The following is a 12,089-nucleotide window of genomic DNA, read 5'->3' as shown; positions in this document are numbered from 1 at the left end:
TTACAACTAGCCAGAGGGAATGACATTCAAGATTTGGATTTGGGAAGGGAGAGGGGTACTATGGGTGGGAAGCAGAAAGGCCCATGTTCTAGCCCAGCTTTCCACATTGGTGGATTTGCGACAAAAGCTCAATTGATGATAATATGATAGTTCATTATGTCTTTATTTTTTTTTAGAACTGTATGCAGAAGAAAAGCAATGATTTGAGAGAGGATAGAGTTATTCCTTGGTCTCTGGGCTAATTTTATCTAATACGCCTTAATCCATTCCAAAGTGAATGGAGAGTAAGCAAATGGTCATTTATCAGTTACTTAACCCAGTTTGTATTTGTACTAGTTTAACTCATATTTAAAATATTGGAAAGAAATATATAACATAAAAGATGACCCAGAATAACTTCTATAAGGAGAATGTTATGGAAGGCAACAAAAAAGATCTAATATTAATTAGTTTTGCATTGCTTAAATCTTCAAAAAGAAAAATTTTTTATTGACCAAGTGGTACTAAATTCTTCAAATTCCATCTCAAACCTTTGCTAGCATAATAACAATTTTGTCTTAGCTATAAAAATAGTATGTTCATATACATACATTTTTATCTTTTCTCAGATAATGATTTTTAATAAGCTCAGCCACTCCCACTCAGAAATCCTATCAATTATGTATAATATATAATTATTATATATAATAATAATTTAGTTATAATATATAATATAATAATAATGTAACTATAATTATATATAATACAATTTTAATTATATATGATGTATAATGCAATTATAATTATATGTAATATATACACATACACTGCTAATTATATTAGAAACTTACTAACAAAGAATTGTATACAATGCCCAGATACAGTTTCAAGTGTGTTTAACATGTACAAACAATAAGAATTTCTAATCAATTTCAGTTTGCAAACACCAAATTCCTTTACCCATGCTTATTCCCAAAATATTTTCCATATGGCTCTTAGACACTTGGGGTATACACAAGAATAAGACAGAAACAGTCCCCAGTACATGACCATTCATGTAATTCCTCTTTCTTAAAGAGCAGGCAAAGCATTGGTTACACTCACTTGCTTGTTTAACCTTGCAATAATGTAGAACCTTTCCACATGCACAGAATCTTAAAAAAGACCATTAATTTCATCTCAGCTTGATTTCAAATAGATTTCCAGTTCCTGTGTCTTCAACCACATTCATAGTTACACAAGGATGGTAATAGGCTCACATTCTGGAAAACACAGGCCACACCTAAATTACTTTAGGTGATCGCTAGGTCATTTTTCATCTTTCCTCCTTAGATTTTCCTGACTCCCCAGAGTCATGTTTTAGCACTAGTTGGATGTTTTCAAGCATCCTTCAGTTTCCCAATCCTCACTACAGTTTACCATTTTATTGTTGTCTTACTATATTTACCACAGTGGAATTGCTACATGTTTTCGTTTTATATAAGTGAGTCTGCATTTAACTGAACAGAATTTAAGGGTTAACAAAGTTGTCAGAGTTGTCACAATTACACTTCACCACCCTTAAACCTCTCATCAGTTAAAATATTGTGTTAGTTATAGGTGTTGAAATGTTCAGTAAGTTTTTGTGCCTTTTGACTCTCTGCAACATTTACTCCAGTGACTTAGGGTGGAGTTAGCCTGGGGTAGGTATTTGTAACAATAAAGCACTGTCCTCTGGAATATTTGCTAGTTCCTTACCTGTTTATTCCTGCTCTCATATTGAGTGCTGAAATGCAATCACTCTGTATCAGAACGATTGTTCTCCCACTTACGATGAGCCAGTCTTTTACAGGATATGACAGAGCCTATGTGAAAATTCCTTGCAGACAGTGTTAGATAGCTATAATCTTAAAAGAATTCTCAAACACACTTCCAAGAAACTCAATGTTCTGGCTGTAACATTTGTACTTTTGAACTCTGCAGTGTTGGTACATTCACATTAAGGGACATACTGTGAAATCTGTCTTTTCTGTGAAGAGTGGAACATCCTATAGTAATTCAAGAGTCATGTTTCAGAGTTTCACACACACACACACACAGACCTCTGAATGTCTGATATGGCACTTATATTCTATGCTTTTCTCTTGTACCTGAAACCCAGTCACTGAGAACTGCCCACATTCCAGACAAAGAGAAAATGAGGAAGTGTGTTATTAAAGTGATAAAGGTAAAGAGACGTTGGATGTAATCTCATTTCTAAGTACCTCACTGGTCAGCTGATGATCCTTCTGTGACCAGATAAATGTCCTGGAAGATATTCACCAATAACAAATTGTGAATGCGTGCTCTCTAATGCCCACTTCTTCAAGCTGTTTGTTGCCTTTTTGCTTCTTCAAAGAGAAGTCAACCAACTCTAGACTTTCTAATATGCCTGTTTCATCCAGCACTTGACTTTATCACCCCTTCTCATACATTTGTGATTAAAGGCTGGACCCAATCCCAACTTCAGACTAGCAGTTTTAAAAGGCAGCTCCCAAATTTGCAGGACTATGAAACTAGATCTAGTAAAATCTTTTTTTGAGTGAGAGGAATAATATGCACATGTCAGCCAACCAGCAAAGACTCATCTTCTGATCTTTTATCTGACTGTCTTCTATAGAATGAACCAGACTGACCCATGGACTCAGGCACCAATGAATTTCAGGGGCAGATAAGGAAAACCAAAGAATCCAACCTGAAATGTCTGCTTTGATAAATTTAATAGACTTCTTCCTATTTCAATGGCAAATGTTGAGTTTGTCGCTTTATTTTGATGGGTAGGAGGAACAGTGTCAGATTACTGCTTTCAACAGCCTCATCGTGAGGCACATGCTCACGAGGAAGTGAAAAGCTAACTTTGTTTCCTCCACATTTTCACATATTATGCCTTATATTTATAAAATACCAACACAACTGACTGAAAAGTAAAAAAATAGAGATTATTATAAGTTCTCTTATCTTCTCAATGCTTTGAAGGAAGCAATTCCTTGATGATTATATGAGAGTTTGATTTTCAATGATTTAAACATCAGGCAGCATGGTATAAAAGCAAAGTCCTTGTTATAAAAATGACTCAAGAGTCTGGGTTTTGAGTATTATTTTATTGCCATCTAATAATCCAGTGACCTGATCATGACGTCTCTGAGCTCCAGATTTTCTCTTATAAAATGAGGAGATGTAGCTAACTGTCCTTTTAGATCCTTTGTTTTTGTTTTAATGGAAATGGTTTGCTGACAAGAGAGGAGGAAAGAGACAGGGAGCAACGGAAAATGATTCAGACCTTAGATTCTACATAAGTGCATGATTTGGAAATTGATTCAGTTGAATTTTGTTTTGTTTTTTGGACAGAATGAGCCATTTGGATGAATGTCCTATGTGATTTGCAGTGGATAAACTCAGTCCAATCACCTGCTATGTTTGTGAAAAAGCCTAATATTCTGAAAAATGGCTAAGCAATAAAAACTCAACAGAAGCCTCATAGATCAGGGAAGAAAACAGCCTAAATATGGTTCATCTCCGTCTAATCACAAGATGAAATGCCATTTAATAATGAATTAGAAAAATTTGGATAGCAGAAAAAGATACAGGGAATAATTTTTAGATGAAGTGAACAGTTAGCGAAAACACAAAAATGGCAAAGTGAAGAATGGTTAAATGATAATGAAAAGTAAGAAATAGATAGCTTCAAGGGATCACAGAAAGAGACAATAGACATTTGTGTCTGATTAGTTATGGAGGGAGGTACAGAGTGGTGTCAAGCCCACAGCCACCACAGTAGTTCAGGTCTTTGCATTAATTCATGTATGAATTTATGTCAAATCCTTGTGTGGTAGACAAAATAATGACACCCCACAAAGATATCCGTGTCCTAATCTTCTGAACTTGTGAATGTGTTACTTTACATGGCAAAAAGGGACTTTGTAGATATGACTAAATTAAGCATTTTGACATGAGAAGATTATCCTGGATTATACAATTGGATCTAATGGAATCATGGACGTCCTTATGAGAGGGAGATAGAAGGGTCATAGTCAGAGAAAACGTGATGAGGGAAGGAGAGGTTCATAGTCAGAGAAAGAATTGAGGATATTATTCTACTAACTTTCAAGATGGATAGATACTGTCGTTGAGTTATCTGACCATCCCCATTGTGGGCCAGTTATGGAGCTATATCAATTTCTATAGCCCAGTTATCAGAGACCAATACCACTAAGGTCCCTGCATACTTCGTAGTAAGGACTGTCCTATTGCTGACATGTCCACTGCAGAGGAAAGAGAAATTGCAATATATTTTCTCTCTACATAATGCAATATCAAGACTATGAACCCTACAACTGTTGTGTTTTTTCCCAAAATAAATATTAATATGCTTTTAAAAGAAAAAGAAATTTAGTCAAGCGTTGAATATTCACTATACTTGAGCAAACAGAGGTAAAATTAAGAAGACTTAAGTCTCTCTGTTCAAATTTATCTCCAGTAAGGAGTAGAAAGAAACTCCCAGCCCAAGGAAATCTATAGCATGTGGTATAAGGCTTAAAGTTAAGGCTCAATATTGTGTGCTCCCTTAACATCTGGTAAAATTGGGAGGGCCTTGAATGATATAACTGAAAGTTCCCCTCCCCAATCTGCTCCCTGAGATAAAGTCCCCTAGCCAAACAGTCCTCCTTGGCAAAGAGACCAGCACAGTTCCCTCTCATCCCTGAGGAGCGGGTTTCAATTTCCTGCCAACCTGTAGAAAGCTAATCACATCCTCCCATGGGAGCCAGGAGGCACCTCACCCTCTTACTGTTAGAAAGCCCCTTGACTCGGTTTCCAGGCCCAACCCCTGTGCGATCCTGCGTGGCATACGGTGTTCTCCTCTTCCAGGCTATGATTATATGTGACTAACAAACTATAGTCGAGCTCATCTGTCCAGTGTCCAGTGCCATGTGTTTGGCTATCCCCATAACCCTAGGATGGGAATCCCTCCCTCACCAACAGGATTAATAGGAGGCAATTAAAACGTATCTGTAGGATCTGGCCCAGTGGTCTAGTGATTAATTTTGGCATGCTCCACTTCAGCGACCTGGGTTCAGTTCCCAGGCGCAGACCTACACCACTCATTGGAGGCCATGCTGTGGCAGGCTACCCACGTACAAAATAAAGGAAGATTGGCACAGATGTTAGCTCAGGGCTAAACTTCCTCGCCACAAATAAATAAATAAATATATACATACATAAATAAAATATATCTGTGCAGTATGAAAATGTTTGGCATGCTTACATAAATGAATTTGTTTTTGTTACTTTTCCATCTCAGACTAGAGTTCTTGGAGGATGTAGTTTCTTCTTGTAAAACTCTCGCAGTTGGATGTGGCTGAGTTGAGGGTCTGGATCAACAGCTGTGTACTTGATGTTACTCTCGGTTTGTTTCTCTCAAGCACATCAAACCCACTCAGCAATATCCAGAACTGCAGCTCTCTGTTTTCTTCCCCTAAAGACTTCAAACCATATACACTGAAAATATTGTCATTATTATATTGAGCATCAAAGTCCAGGCCAAGGATTTCTGTGAGGGTAGGACCAGAGGATGCAGATCTTTCAGTACTCTGATGGAAGAAAGGTGTTCCTGGCAAGTGTTTTCAAAAGTTTGTAAGCCAAAATCAAAATACCTTCAAATGATAGCTTGAATGGACATTCCATATTTTTCATCTGCTTCTTTGTGTTCTTGTGCTTTTGCTACCATCCTTAAAGAAATAGGGGAATGAATTAAAGGGAAGTGTAGCAGAGTGAAAGTTGTCTCCAACATCCAGTGTTTAGCTATCATTTTGATTATGGGATAGAAATATAGCTTCTCAGTTTAAAGATTAAACTTTTCAAGCTCCCTTGCTCCTGCGTGTGACTGCGTAGTTAAGTACTAGTCAAAGAGATGTAAAGAAAAATGTTGTGCGGAGCTTCCAGGAGGCCTTTTTAAAGGACAGCACCACGTCTTTCTTCCCTCAGTTTTCCCACCTTCCATGACTGGTTGAAACTCAAGCTCTCCACACATGTAGGCAGGGCAGACAGCTGCCTCTAAGACGCAAAAAGTACAGCTGCCAGGAACCTATTCACCACCCATCCCAACATCAGCTCATGGCTCAGACAAGAACAACATTTGGTCAGTGAAAGCTATGACAAACAACAGATCATGCTATTAATTTCTAAACAAATTAACAACTGATTTGAAAATTATTAAATTGGATAAATGTTTTATGTCATTAAGTGAGCAATTGTATGATTTTATACACATACACTCACATATTTAACTTAAAGGATAAAAGGAATTTTCAGTGCATTTCTATTTGTACATTAATTTATATTGCCGTATCAGTTGTTTTTGAATATCACCCCAGATCATTCTCAACAGAGCAAGTTTTACTAAGTTAGAATTTTGTAAGAGGAGCTACATTTCTGCTTTTCCCACTCTGGATGCCAAATTCTTTTTTTTTTTTCCCTAAGATTGGCACCTGAGCTAACAACTGTTGCCAATCTTCCTCTTTTTTTCTTCTGCTTTCTTCTCCCCAAATCCCCCTAGCACATAGTTGTGTATTTTTATTTGTAGGTCCTTCTAGTTGCGGCATGTGGGACACCGCCTCAACATGGCCTAACGAGTGGTGCCATGTCCGAGCACAGGATCCGAACTAGCAAAACCCTGGGCTGTGGGAAGCGGAGCGCATGAACTTAACCACTCGGCCATGGGGCCAGTCCCTGGACGCCAAATTCTTGACTGCAATTGCCACTCAGGACCTATCCAATGATGATTTACCTATCTATAAAAATAACTGAGGGATGTTTTACTTTGGAATTATATTTTTTTAAAAAGAAGACACTCATGATGAAGTGACATCATCAACGAGGAACAATGAAACACGTGCAATGAGAAAAGAGCTATAAAGATGTAACAATAAACGTAAACTACAAAATCCTGTGATCCAACATTAACTCTCAATCCATCTTTAGTAGTAAACTGGTGAAATCCTTATCTAGGTGTTGGTAAGGGAAATGGATCTCTTCTAATCTGTCTACTATTTTGACTTCACCATAATGATTCACTGATCCTCTTCTTCCATGTTTCAAACTCTTAACAATTAACTTTGGAGGTTGCTCAACTTCTTGTATCAGGGGCTTTAATAATAACTGCAGAGAATTCTCTGTCTCCTTTCAATTGCTTTTTTTGTCAGACAGTTAAATATAGAGTCTTTATCAACTGTATCTTTTTAAGATTTTTCTTTCTCTCAATTATGATCTGCATAATTGTTACCCCCAGTTACAAAGAGCAGAGGTTTTCATATACCTATCTTTTGGCCCAGTGCATCAGAATCGCTTAGAGAATTGTTAAAAATTCAGATTTTCTGATGATGTTGCCCTAAGATATTCTAGGTGGGGCCTAAGAAGCTTAGGCCTAGTTTAGCAAGATCTCCGGCCCAACATCAAAAGCACAGCCAAATTTAAGAAACTGATGTTTAGAGAAAGGTTGCCCTTGCTACCCAGTGAGCCTGAAGCACTGCTCTGAATTTTTGCCTCTCCTATCCAGATTCTTTAGGATCTTCCCCTTACTACAACTATTGACTGGGGAATGGGAAAAGATTTGAAACCTCATTCTGAATTTTGATAAACAGATGTATTTTCCAGATTCAAATATGATGTGAACTCAATGGAGAAAAGTTCATTCTCTAAAAGGCAGAAATTTTTATTATGTGTTTTTTCCCTCAGAAACATCATCATATGGTTGCAATCACTTCAGGTTTTACTGTATATTTCACCTTCATTCTCAGATAACTAGCAGATAACTTTGAGAGAGAATTATCAGGAAAACCATAGAATAACCAAATTAAAGCATAAAGTATTGTGCCCAAGGACTGATGAAGGCAGCAATCATCTGGAGCAAAATGAGGATTTATGAATTCCAACTAGATCTGAGCAGACATGAATTTGAAGTCAGAGGAGGCAATGGGTCAGGAACCCAGCAAGTCCTGCAAAGTGGGACTCATAAAACAGAAGTCTGAGGTCAGCAGAGAGCAGAGCACAAAAGGGTTAAATCCATGGTTTAAGGCAAGACTGGAGCTCAACAGAATCTTGAAGGTCAAGGCAGGTACAGAATCCACCAGCTGAGAGAATGTAAAGCAGTGGCATCCATGAGTAGAAACAGTAAAGAAACTCCGAGGCAGAGAGTGATCTCTGCTCTTGTTTTCCACCTCCTGTTGGATACGCGTGGCTCTCAGACCGTAGGTGTATAATCACTGACAGAGGATGATTAGAGACCAAACGATTCATTGTGTACCTGACTGAGGTAAGGACAGAACTGTGAAAATTATTGGAAGCTCTTGAACATTAAATGTACCCACAGGCAATTCACTCCTCCGTGTTTATTAATCCCTCCCCCGTACCGTACCTCACAATGTACAAAAGCAAGTTCTGTTCCCTGCCTGCTGTATGTTTACAACATGTAAAAGACCTGGGAAAATCTTTCATCTCAAATCTCTCAGGCAGCTTAATACCTCATTAGCTTTTACAAAAGCCAATTCAGAAGGTCAAACACTGTTCTGTTGTTGTAGAAATTAAAATAGTCTAACCAGTGAATGGTTCTTAGCATCAACTTGAGTAAGAAAATGGAAGTTGTTGTGGGAAACGTGGAGTGCTCAGCCCTCACAACAATGTGGGATTAAAATAACCTAAACTCTGACCTCCAACAAGTCATTTAACATCTCTTGGCCTCGGTGTCTTCCTCTGTAACATCAAGAGGATAGCACCGCCCAGAATATTTCATGAGATTGTGATGAGGTCAAAATAACTTGACATAGAACAAAGCACTTGAGAAGAAAAGCACTATTCATATCATTATTTATTATATTTGTTATATTTCTTTGGCCAGTATTTTATTTTAATTAAATGTATTTATCTGAGTATGTAATTAGAAATAATTACATTTTGATAACACAAAGAGTGCAAAAACATGCATAAAAAATGGACAAAATTACAATAGTTACATAATTTTTCAAAAGAGTACAATAAGAAAATCCCACACCAAGACAGAAGAAAACATAATCAAAATTTAACATTGTTTCTTATTGTCATATTTGTTTTCTTCTTTCTAACTGCACAAAACATTAGAAAAAAATTACAAGTAGTGTTAAATTTGATACTAGTTGATATTTGTAACTAAACAGATGGTCAGTTCGGCTTTTGTCAAGCAAATTCCCAAGGAACATATGGACACAGAGGAAGAGCATGGCAAAGGAACATATTCCTGGCTACACTTCTATTCCACACTCCAATACAGGACTCTGTTGAACTAGTATGAACCTTGAGAAGAACATCTTCTGCCTTATCCAAATGATTCTGAGAGGCTTAGATCCAAAGTAGACTGAAAGGCTTCACTTATTTCTATAACAATGGTCAAACTCAAATCTCTATACGCTTACCTCCTTACCTCTCCAATGAAGTAAAGACCAAAGAATAGCACATAGACAAGTGAAAATTAAGAGGATCTTAGAGAATTTGTGCCAATGCCTAGAGTATAATTGGCATAGTCTACATACTCAGACGTGTTCAGCACTTTCACAGGGAGAAATGTGGCTCACATGTGGGAAAAAATATTATACTTGGAAAGGACAACTCAAAATGCTCAACCCTCAGCCTCTTAAAAACTCCACTTGCTTCCATGTCTTGGCTATTGTGAATAATACTGCGACAAACATAGGGGCGCATAAGTCTCCTTGAATTGTTGATCTCATGTTCTTTGGATAGATACCCAGTAGTGGGATAGCTGGATCGTATGGTATTTCTATTTTTAACTTTTTGAGAAATCTCCATACTGTTTTCCATAGTGGCTGCACCAGTTTGCATTCCCACCAATAGAGTATGAGGGTTCTCTTTTCTCCACCTCCTTTCCAACATTTGCTATTTTTTGTCTTGTTAATTATAGCCATTTTGATAGGAATAAGGTGATATCTCATTATAGTTTTGATATGCATTTCCCTAATAATCGGTGATATTGAACATCTTTTCATGTACCTGTTGGCCATCTGTATATCTTCTTTGGAGAAATGTCTGTTCATATCCTCTGCCTACTTTTTGATTGTGTTGTTTGTTTTTCTGTTGTTGAGTTGTATGAGTTACTTATATATTTTGGAAATTAACCCCTTGTTGGAAGTATGATTTGAAATATTTTTCCCAGTTGGTAGGTTGTCTTTTCTTCTTCTTCTTGATTTCCTTTGCCTTGCAGAAGCTTTTTAGTATGATGTAGTCTCATTTATTTATTTTTTCTTTTGTTTCCCTTGCCTGAAGAGGCATGCTATTCAAAAAGATGCTGCTAAGTCTGATGTCAAAGAGCGTTCTGCCTATATTTTCTTTGAGGAGTTTTATGGTTTCAGGTCTTACATTCAAGTCTTTAATTCATTTTGAGTTAATTTTTGTGTATAGTGTAAGATAATAGTCTGCTGTCATTTTTTTGCATGTGGCTGTCCGGTTTTCCCAACACCATTTATTGAATAGACTTTCCCTTCTCCATTGTATGTTGTTGGCTTCTTTGTTGAAGAGTAGCTGTCCATAGGTGTGTAGTTTTATTTCTGGGCTTTCAGCTCTGTTCCATTGATCTGTGTGTCTGTTTTTGTGCCAGTACCATGCTGTTTTGATTACTATAGATTTGTAGTATATTTTGAAGTCAAGAATTGTGATGCCCCCAGCTTTGTTCTTTTTTCTTAGGATTGCTTTGGTTATTCAGGGTCTTTTGTTGTTCCATTTAAATTTTAGGATTCTTTGTTCTATTTCCATGAAGAATTTCATTGGGATTCTGATTGGGATTGCATTGAATCTGTAGATTGCTTTAGATAATATGGGCATTTTAACTATGTTTCTTCTTCAAATCCATGAGCATGGAATAACTTTCCATTTCTTTATGTCTTCTTCGATTTCTTTCAATAATGTCTTATAGTTTTCAGCATATACGTCTTTCACTTCCTTGGTTACATTTATTCCTAGATATTTTATTCATTTTGTTGTGATTGTAAACGGGATTGTATTCTTGAATTCTCTTTCTGCTATTTCATTATTAATGTATAGAAATGCAATTGATTTTTGTATGTTGATTTTATACCCTGCAACTTTGCTGTAGTTGTTGATTATTTCTAATAGTTTTCTGGTGGATTCTTTAAGGTTTTCTATATATAAAAACATGTCATCCACAAACAGTGAGAATTTTACTTCTTCCTTTCCAATTTGGATACCTTTTGTTTCTTTTTCTTGCCTAATTTCTCTGGCCAAAACCTCCCATACTATGTTGAATAAGAGCGACAAGAGTGAGCACCTTTGTCTTGTTCTTGTTCTCAGAGGAATGGCTTTCAGTTTTTTACCATCAAGTGTATCTTGGCTGTGGGCTTGTCACATATGGCCTTTATGTTGAGGTACTTTCCTCCTATGCCCATTTTATTGAGAGTTTTTATCATAAATGGATGTTAGGTCTTATCTAATGCTTTCTCTGCATCTATTGAGATGATCATGTGATTTTTATTCCTGATCTTGTTAATGTGGTATATCTCATTGATTTATTTGCAGACGTTTAACCACCCCTGTGTCCCTGGTATAAATCCCACTTGGTCATGGTGCATGATTCTTTTAATGTATTACTTTATTTGGTTTGCCAATATTTTCTTGAGGATTTTTCATCTATGTTCATTGGAGATATTGGCCTATAATTTTCCTTTTTTGTGTTGTCTTTGTCTGGTTTTGGTATGAGGGTAATGTTGGCCTCATGGAATGAGTCAGGGAGCATCCATCTTCTTCAGTTTTTCAGACTAGTTTGAGAAAGATAGGTATTAAATCTTCGGAAGCAACCCAAGTGCCCATCAACTGATGAATGGATAAAGAAGATGTGTGTGTATGTACCAAATATATATGGCTGTGTGTGTATATATGTGTGTGTATATATATATACATATATATACACACACACACACATACACACACACACGCAATGGAATACTACTCAGCAATAAATAAGACAAAATTGTACTATTTGCAACAACATGGATGGACCTTGAGGATATCATGCTTAATAAGCCATACAGAGAAAGACA

The sequence above is a fragment of the Equus caballus genome, chromosome 25 (genome assembly GCF_041296265.1).
Source record: "Equus caballus isolate H_3958 breed thoroughbred chromosome 25, TB-T2T, whole genome shotgun sequence".
NCBI classification, from domain to species: domain Eukaryota; kingdom Metazoa; phylum Chordata; class Mammalia; order Perissodactyla; family Equidae; genus Equus; species Equus caballus.
The sequence above is the reverse complement of the archived record's forward strand: the minus strand, read 5'-3'. Positions refer to the sequence as shown.